The 8,779-nt window shown below is 41.1% G+C and overlaps 1 pseudogene; it reads right to left on the bottom strand.

The window, feature by feature from the left end:
• Positions 1 to 8,685: 8,685 nt before the first annotated feature.
• LOC144828022 (NAD kinase 2, mitochondrial-like) overlaps positions 8,686 to 8,779 on the bottom strand; it is a 43,519-nt pseudogene continuing 43,425 nt past the window's right edge.

The raw sequence follows: 8,779 nt of genomic DNA, 5'->3' as shown, positions 1-8,779 counted from the left end.
CTCTGTGCATCTCTGTGTGTGCATCTGTCTCTGTGTGCACTGCATCACCAAATGAGTTGCAGTGCACGCAACGAAATTCGTTTTATTTATTTATGTTTACTTACCTGTTAAAGTCCGTAATCCATACATTACAACCCCCCAACCTCCCCCTCCCCCTCCCTACGTCACCGCCCTGCAGTTACACCTGCCACCGGCCGTGGCTGGTGAAAACGTATTTAATACGTATTCACTACTTATGCTGCTGCGGTCATCTTCTGTGTTTACTGTCGGCCTAACTGGCAATGTAAACATGGAATGGCAAGGTCCGGAGGCCGCCAATGAAGACCTGCCAGGCCGCTGGCGGCCCTCAGGCCGTACTATGAGTACCACCGCTCTAAGACAATAGAGAGTCATACCCAAGGAAATGGACCTCAAGGCCTTGTCGCTGTATTTTGACGCAGTGTTTTATTTTACACCATTGTTGTATTGAATGTTTTGAGGTGCAGTGCACATGCTGAATATCACCTTAATTTGAGTTAGATGGGTTTTCACTTAGTTTCTCCAAGGAGATTTATTCACAACTCTCGGAGACTTTTCTCTGTGAGTTATATGACTTTAAAGAAATTTGAGAGTGGCACGGAGCAGGGAGTATAGTGCACTTCCTGACAGGAAATGTTTTGTGATTCTGGCGCTTGCTTTTAGCCTATTCCAGTGATCCTGCAGTAAGAGAGAATTCCGCAATATTGTAAGTGTTTTTGCGCCCAGGATCAACCAAGGTTGACATTGAACAGGTATTCAAGTTTATGAAGAAAGATGCTATATTTAATGGTGGGATGTATTTACAAACCAAGGAAGTTTGAAATCAGAGAGTTACCAGGCCAAAATAAGTACATCAATACATTGACCCATGTTGTCCTTACCCCTCCACAATTTTCTACCCACAAACATAAGATCCACTGACAACCTTTTCAGCTTCAGAAGATTAGTCAAGAGCTGGCTGTTCCCCACATGACTATACTCACAACACAACAGTAGACTCAGGCGTGGCAAACTATGCTTCTCACTGTATGGGGATGGAGGTTGTTGTTACACATATGTGACTGTATATTTGAACCATGCTTCCTGTTATGAGCAGATACATTTAAATAAGGAGTAAACATGTATTTCATACCACAAGATACATGGGCATATCAGACCTTGTCATACTTGCTGCTTCTATATACGTATAGGTGATTATATAGAAGGGTTTATACCTGATCGTAAAACTGTAAGAAATGTCAAGTGCATATATGGGTATATGGTAATTTCAGTTTTGTTAAAAAAAATACTTCTTTAATCCTTTGTCCCATCCCTCCTCTCCCTGTCTCATCTCAAACCTTTCTGACTACTATAAACTCCTAAACACTCTTCTCAAATGTCCCACTCCTTTTTTAGCCATGTCACTCAACTAACAGGCACAAACAACCACTACTTTCAAAAACAACGTACGACTTTCCCTTTTAAATCCATTGGCGTCATTCTATCCCATGTCCATACTCCACTTAACACACAAGAACTCAAGAGCGGAAACCTAACATAACTAATGTATTACTTATCTTCTAACTATGAACTCTTATCTTTGGCTCCGGAGTACCATGCTACTCTCTGCATAATGCCTCAATGCTGCTTTGTTATGGGGAGAAACCGCTAAATAAAAGAATTTACAATTAGAATTACAATCCTAAACTTGTTAAGGAAATGACCCATCAGCATTTCCCCAGCTCTCCCTCCTTTCAACTGTCTCTCTATTTCTGGAATCAACAGAAAATGTATGCGAGGAAGCAGCAAGGCTTGCCCATCCCAGTAATCCACCGGGTCTAAGTTGTAAGGACATGCCATCACTGGGACAGGCAATAGACTGCTGTCTGGTCAGATTCAGGAGCACTAGTCTAAATTCTCACTTTTCAAGACATCAGAAACACCCCCAAGCTCAGCTGGGCACCCATTCATTCTCACTGAGCACAGAGATCAGTATTAACCCTCTCTTTGCCACAGCAAGTAAAGCTATCGCCCACTAGCCAAAGACAGCAGAACTACACTTACATTTCGACAAAGTATTCTTTGGCTTCACTAGCTGGCTGGTTTCAGGTTAACTGCAGAAAGCCCATCTGTCCCCCACTTGTGACCGACAGCAAAACCACCCATTACTTGACACAGGCAGCAGAGCCAGGCCTCCTCTGCATATTCATCTAATTGTTCTGGCTGTCCTTCTACCAATCTGTTCTGTTCCTCTTTTGATCTACCTCCATCTATCGATTGCATTGGTCAACAGGGTAGGCATCCTCAAGTGAAAGAACTCTTGTGGGACAGAGAGGCACAAAACAGGAATCCTAGTGGAAAGAAACTCCAGAGATGACAACTGATGGAAAATTAAAATAAAGTGTCATTGAAACAAGGGTACACGGGAAATGGGAATAGTGACACTGTGATAGAGTGACATGGGAATGGGAAGCACCAGGCAACATGTCACAGAGATGTTGGATAAAAGAACAACTAAAACAAGGAAGAAAGCGTCCTCACACATTGAACTAGGAAGACTCTAACACACAATCATTGAGTGATTTTGAAAGGCAAAAGATCATTTGTCCCTAAATAAAAAAACTGCTACAGCTGAAGTGAGTTAGATGAAGGCTCCTATGACCCGAACCAGCCCAGTGCACACACTGCAGTACTAAACCATGACAACTCTGATTCACAGGATTCGGGAGGAGGGTAGAGCAGTCTGCCACACCAGCGAAGAAACATTTATTTTACAAACTAGGGGGCATATTATCAAGGACCGGTGTTAAAGTTATCGCCGTTTTATCGGCAGGAAACTGACGATAAAACGGCGATAATGGGCTTGATAATACGCCCTTGTTAATTCCCATAGAAGCCCATGTTAACATCAGAACATGGGCATCTATGGGAATTAACAAGGGCGTATTATCAAGCCCATTATCGCCGTTTCATCAGCAGTTTTCTGCCGATAAAACAGCGATAATTTTAACACCGGTCCTTGATAATATGTGCCTAAATTACCCACATTTACTGAAGCCACGGTAAAGCTGAACTTCCCTTCACCCCCAGAGAGACCTGTCCACGAGTAAACCTACAATCTCAGTCATGAGTCTGCCCACAAGAATGCAAAGTGTCAAGGAACTTATAAACACTGTACTATCCAAAACCACATAACAGAACTTTAATAATACACTCATATATCGGCGTGACCTTTTTTAAGAGCAAAACAGTTATAGTAAAACGTGATGAAGGTCAGCACCATTCATTTTTTTTGTTTGACTGAAATAAACTCGGCTTTGGAAGGTTTTTTTTTTTCTCATAAAACAAGAAAAGCTTGCAGAACCAGGCAAACGACATGATACTCTCTCGGCAAACTGCTTTGCCTTGAGTGCATCCACTAAACTAACAAATTAACTGCAGGCATAGAGAGACTGGAAAGCCTGGCTGGTACTCTAATTATGGCGGGCAGTCCTGTGCGAGGGGAGCGAAGGCCAGAGCCTCTACGGACCTAGTGGGCTGTCATGCTGGCCACCAAAGGTTGAACAACTCCCATAGCACTTCATTGCAGAATAGTTTTTTTTTAAACTTATTCTGAGGTACAACTACTAAAGATATAATTAATCATTTTGGCCTAATAGGATATATTGATGTACCTGAAATTCTTTTGTTTTGTTTAGCAGTAACCAGGGCAGGACTGGCCAATATATTTTGATTTTTGGGATATTTCTCTGCACACGTTAAGAGATTTGAATTATGAATTAACCACCTGGCCAGCTTGAAGTTCAGTTCCTTTCCTGAACAGCATGCACATTTTGGAAGATTAGCCTTGTCCTTGAAAGAGCAAGGGGCCATAAACTGCCTATGGTGATTAGCTGACATCCTTTGTGAAGCCTGTTCCAGGAGGCTACTTGAAAATGGGGACTGGTGGGCAGATCCCCAAAGCTCTTCCTCAATGGAGAAAGAGAAGTCTAAACAAATATCCAGCAAAAAGTAATGAAGGTTTTAGAGGCCAGGAAGATTTTAAAGAGCATTGCTGGTGACTTGAGCATGCCACTAATAGTCAGAAATTAAAACCCCATAAGCAAGACCAGCGATATCACCTCTTGACTTGGCCCTTCAAGCATCACATTTGTTAAAGCTCTGCATATCCTCTGAGCTCATGTGTGGCTGCCAGACTCACCTTGTTCCTGCACACAACCAGTGTGTAAAATTCTCCTCATTTTGTTCATAGGATGTTGAATGTACTGCAATGGGGAGAGTTGAGGGTGGGTGGAAGAAAGAAAGGAGATTGCCTCTGGCTAGTATGATATGTAGTGTGTAATGTAAGAGGGGAGCCAACCTCACCAAATGGGCTCTCAGGCTCTCTAGATGTCCAGTAGAGCCAAGTCACAGGGGCCACAGGATAAGAGCAGAGACGCCCAAGCTAACACAAAAGTAATTATGCTAAAGTGTGCAGTTCTAAAACTACACTGAAAAAGGACAATTTGAATGGCTGTTTCAGCAACAAACTGTGAGGTCCAACCAAAAATATGAATATGTATTGGGGGTAGTGCCCAGTAGGGCATGAGCGTACCTACATGCTTGGCAGGTTACCAGGAGTGCAGCTTCTCCCCAATAATTAGCGAAAACACAACTTCCGAATTCTACTCACTGTAAGTCACATGTGCCTCAGAAAGAACAATCTTGTTGAAAGTAGAAACAAAATCTTGAGTGAATATTGGTGAGTGCCTCGGGCCCACCCTGGGCACCCACTATGTCTGCATTTTTGGAGACTACAGAGAGAGCCCCAAGGCCCCCATGGCTCCATTCAACTCCCCGGGCAGCATCATACTGGGTGCTGACGGGACCCTTCTCCATTACTTTGTTCCCACCTAAGAGAAAAAAAGTTATCAGGTGGAGGATACGGTCCCTGGGGCCGCCCAGAGGCACAGCGAGGGGGCTGAATACCTCCCTCCCCAAAAAATGTGACTTCGCTGCACCCCCTGGGCTCTGGCCCACCCCACACATTTTATTTTATAAACAGTTGTGTTTTCAAAAGACAAAATACAGTTCTTGGCCCTAGGGTAATCCTTGTGACCACCCACCAGGACTAGGTGGGTAGGGTATCTATGCCCTGTTCCCCTATATGTCTTTTCTTACTTTTGTCTAGTGCAGGGGACTCAGTTACCGAGTCCTTAGATGTCTGGTGTCACAACTTTCTTGATGTGGTGGTAGCCAACCAGAGCTTACCCATAGATCTGTTGGGTCTGCTGAGCTTCTGCAGGATGAAATATCAATATTTCTTTTAACCTTAGTTTCGAAAACACTACTGAATGGATTTACACCAAATCACAAAAAGGACACTTGCTGCACTAAGATCTAGCTTTCTGCCAAATTTGTTTTAATTCATTCAGCTGTTTTGGCTGTACCTGTGTTGAATTTTCCTATAGAATAATGAATAGGGAAAATGTGTTTTGGTACCCCCTTCCTCTTGACCATGCTTGAGGGGATCACTCTCAAAACTTTCCAGGAAGGTGCGCGGTGCATGAACTTTTTTGAGGGAACATTTTCTAAAGATTCGCCAAGCAGTGCCAAAGGTATTAGCAAACCAAAAAATAATTTTCTTAAGTGTAACAATTTTAAGGTCATAGTTTCCAATGCAGTGAGATATCTTGGAGGTGGGGGTTGTGGGCTAATGCACTTATCAATGTGTGTGTTTGTCTGTATATCTGCATGTGCTTTGCATTGGTCCACACCTACATTTCTGTACTACCTCAAGGTTGTCCTTATTAGATTTTTACAGTTATTTGATGTTTAGACTACATCTAACTGTAGGAACAGCTAGTGCCACACATCAGTAGCATCTCAAGACTTAAGAGGTGCTGTTATAAAAAGAGACTATTCCGAGGTGGTACAGAAACACATAGGAAGGTGAGAAATAGCTAAATTACAGAAATCAATGGGTATTTAATAATAAATTGATTCCACCGCTCAACTCCCCAGAACAAAAAAGGTGACTTCTAGCATTTGCAGAATACATTTCTTTTAAGAAAAAGGTGGGTGTGATTGTGCCCATTTGAAGTAAAAAGACTAAACGTTATGATTACCTTGATAAGAAATGGCTGCTGTGAAGTATGTACATATATCTAAGGGGCTTAATTGTACATAATTTAACAACTTTCCTCTATAAAGCATAACGGTGCAAGGAGTGATGTTGTGTACTTTTGTCCTGTTCAACCAATCCACACCCCTTCCTTGCCATAAAAACAGAAGAGCTTCCGAACAGATGGCCACTGGCATTAAACCGCTCTCCCATTCCCAATACAGAAAAGATGTTTTAACATACTCTGTAAGACCCCAAGTACATAATCACAAATAGACAACTGAAAATCATTATTCTTAGGGCTAAATGTTGAGAATCAGTTTGACCTGTTAAGGGGTACTCAACATCAGATCACGTTAGAGCCAATAAATATCAATATACCCTAATGATTGTCTTTGTTTATCATTGCCAAATGGTTTGTGGGGAAATACAGAGGGGCTGGTCTAAACAAGCTCTTTATCTTTGCTGTGTTTATAAGGCAGGGGAAACCCAACACCGAAAATGCTCACTCCGATACAGATTCCCTGGACCCAATCAGGAACCGCAAAATGCATTTATTAGGCAGTGTGTGACACCTGACCCAACTCCCCCCCAACCCTCCGCCATGAAGCAATACCCCTGGTTACTTGATCTCTGTGGCCACTATGAGGACTGTTGTTTGTGAGGCCCTTTAAGTGATGTCACCATGGCCATTTCCGGTCTGTATATATTTATTATTTTGTGAACTGTATTTTGTTTGGTGTGAAATAAAGTATTTTTTGTTTTAAAAGTAAATGTAACAACATTGACCTCCCAGCAATTTACTGAGTGCTCTTTGTTCTGTTGCTGAGTTCTAACCTTGCACCCCACAGCTCCTCTACTGTGTAATCCTTGGACTGTTCAGCCTGAGAGTCAAGTGCTAATATGGTTCCTGATTCACAGATTGGGGGTGCTCAGATCGTGAGGTCTAGTGCACCAAAAGTGAAAGCCCCAGTTGTTAGGGCCAGTTAGCATCAGGCAACCCTGGGACCCTCTGACCTGGAATTTCACACAGCCCTTCAGTATCATTCACAGATGTCATGTTAATATTAAGGCTTGAGCATCCGCTCTTACTGCTTAGCAATACAGCTGTGCCTCATCAGTGTATAAAAAACCCTGAAATCAAGCACATGACTTTTTATCAAGTGCAATATCAAAAAGGCAATTTCCTTTGGATTACCGTATATTGAGAGTACAAACTGCTAATCGTATCCACTCGTGTTGGCTTCAACCATACAATCTCTCAGCCACCACACATACATCATCTACACAAGGGAGATATAATGGTAAACTCAAGGTCACAATAATAAAATATGAAAAATAGATCTATTTATTTTTATATCAAAAAGAAATACAAGAAGAAGTACACATTGTACCTTCAGTAAAAAACATGTTAAAACCATATTAAAAAGGCTTTGTTTGTTATAGCACTTAATCAAAGAACAAGACATATTTTTTTTATACATATATGATTGGTAATGTTCCTTTGTAATATGACCAACCAAATCAATTCCTAACCCTGAATTACAGTAACAAATCTATGTGATCTAACATAGAGAGTACACATAACAAACAAACAAACATAAAAGACAGTACAGTTTGTCATTGGAAGAACACACATCCGTGATAAAACAATGTCAAGCACTAGAACCCGATACCGACGAGTTAATTAGTAATCTGTGGTTCCAGCCTTATAACGGATTGTGCCATGGAGCGTTGACGCGTTTCGATGGAAAAGTATTATTGCACCATCTTTTTCAAGATCGTATCTGTAACTCTCTTGGTCAAATGCTTTTTGAAGAAAACTAAAATAGAAATACCTATATGTTAGCATACATATATTTGTCTACCTATCAACAGCTTTATTTTAATTGATTCAAATCACAAAACATCATAGTATATGTACATAAGCATGTATCTCAAGGTACTATCAGCACATTTAGAATTAGTCCACAATTCTATCTTTACAAATAATAATTTTCAATAGAGCACCAGCAGAACTCACATTGATAAACCATTTAGAAAGAAACTCCTATTTCTAATATTCGCCATTTCTTTGGGCTTCATATTATAGTTTCCCTATATGTCCATACACTTGCACTCAAGACCCTTAAAATACACCCCCAACACTGGGCTTCTCACTCACTCCAGGCATAGACCCCTTTCATCCCGATGTAACTAATCTATAGGGATAGTTATTCTGTTGCTTATCTCACCTTATACTTGCTGGTTAAATGAAGGGAAAAATCTTTCTTTGTTTTTTATCTCAGGGTTGTTTGTATAAAGGATAGCTGGAGGAGTAAGTAACTCCGTCCTCCTTGACTGTATCTCGTAGTCTAAGTCTCTGGACGTCTCTATTAAAATGAAGAACCGTTCTAATTAAATAAGAATATAAGTAGAGTGTTAAAGATCTGAAGCTCTGTGTCATCTATTGCCTGCAGTTATATTGAACACAGTCATAGTCACAGCAAAATTGACCCCTCACCTGTGTCTCTGTCCTGATAAAAAGAGAATATTTTCAAATATCAGGTAGTTAAAATCACTGGGATTTCGATCACACCCTTCGTTTATTCTGTTATGATCTGCAGGAATATAGTACACATAAATACAAAGGACAACTAGGTCCTTAGTTTCCTCTTATTATTTAACTTTACTTTTTCT

This window comes from Lissotriton helveticus, chromosome 4_1 (genome assembly GCF_964261635.1).
Source record: "Lissotriton helveticus chromosome 4_1, aLisHel1.1, whole genome shotgun sequence".
NCBI lineage: Eukaryota > Metazoa > Chordata > Amphibia > Caudata > Salamandridae > Lissotriton > Lissotriton helveticus.
The sequence above is the reverse complement of the archived record's forward strand: the minus strand, read 5'-3'. Positions and strand labels throughout refer to the sequence as shown.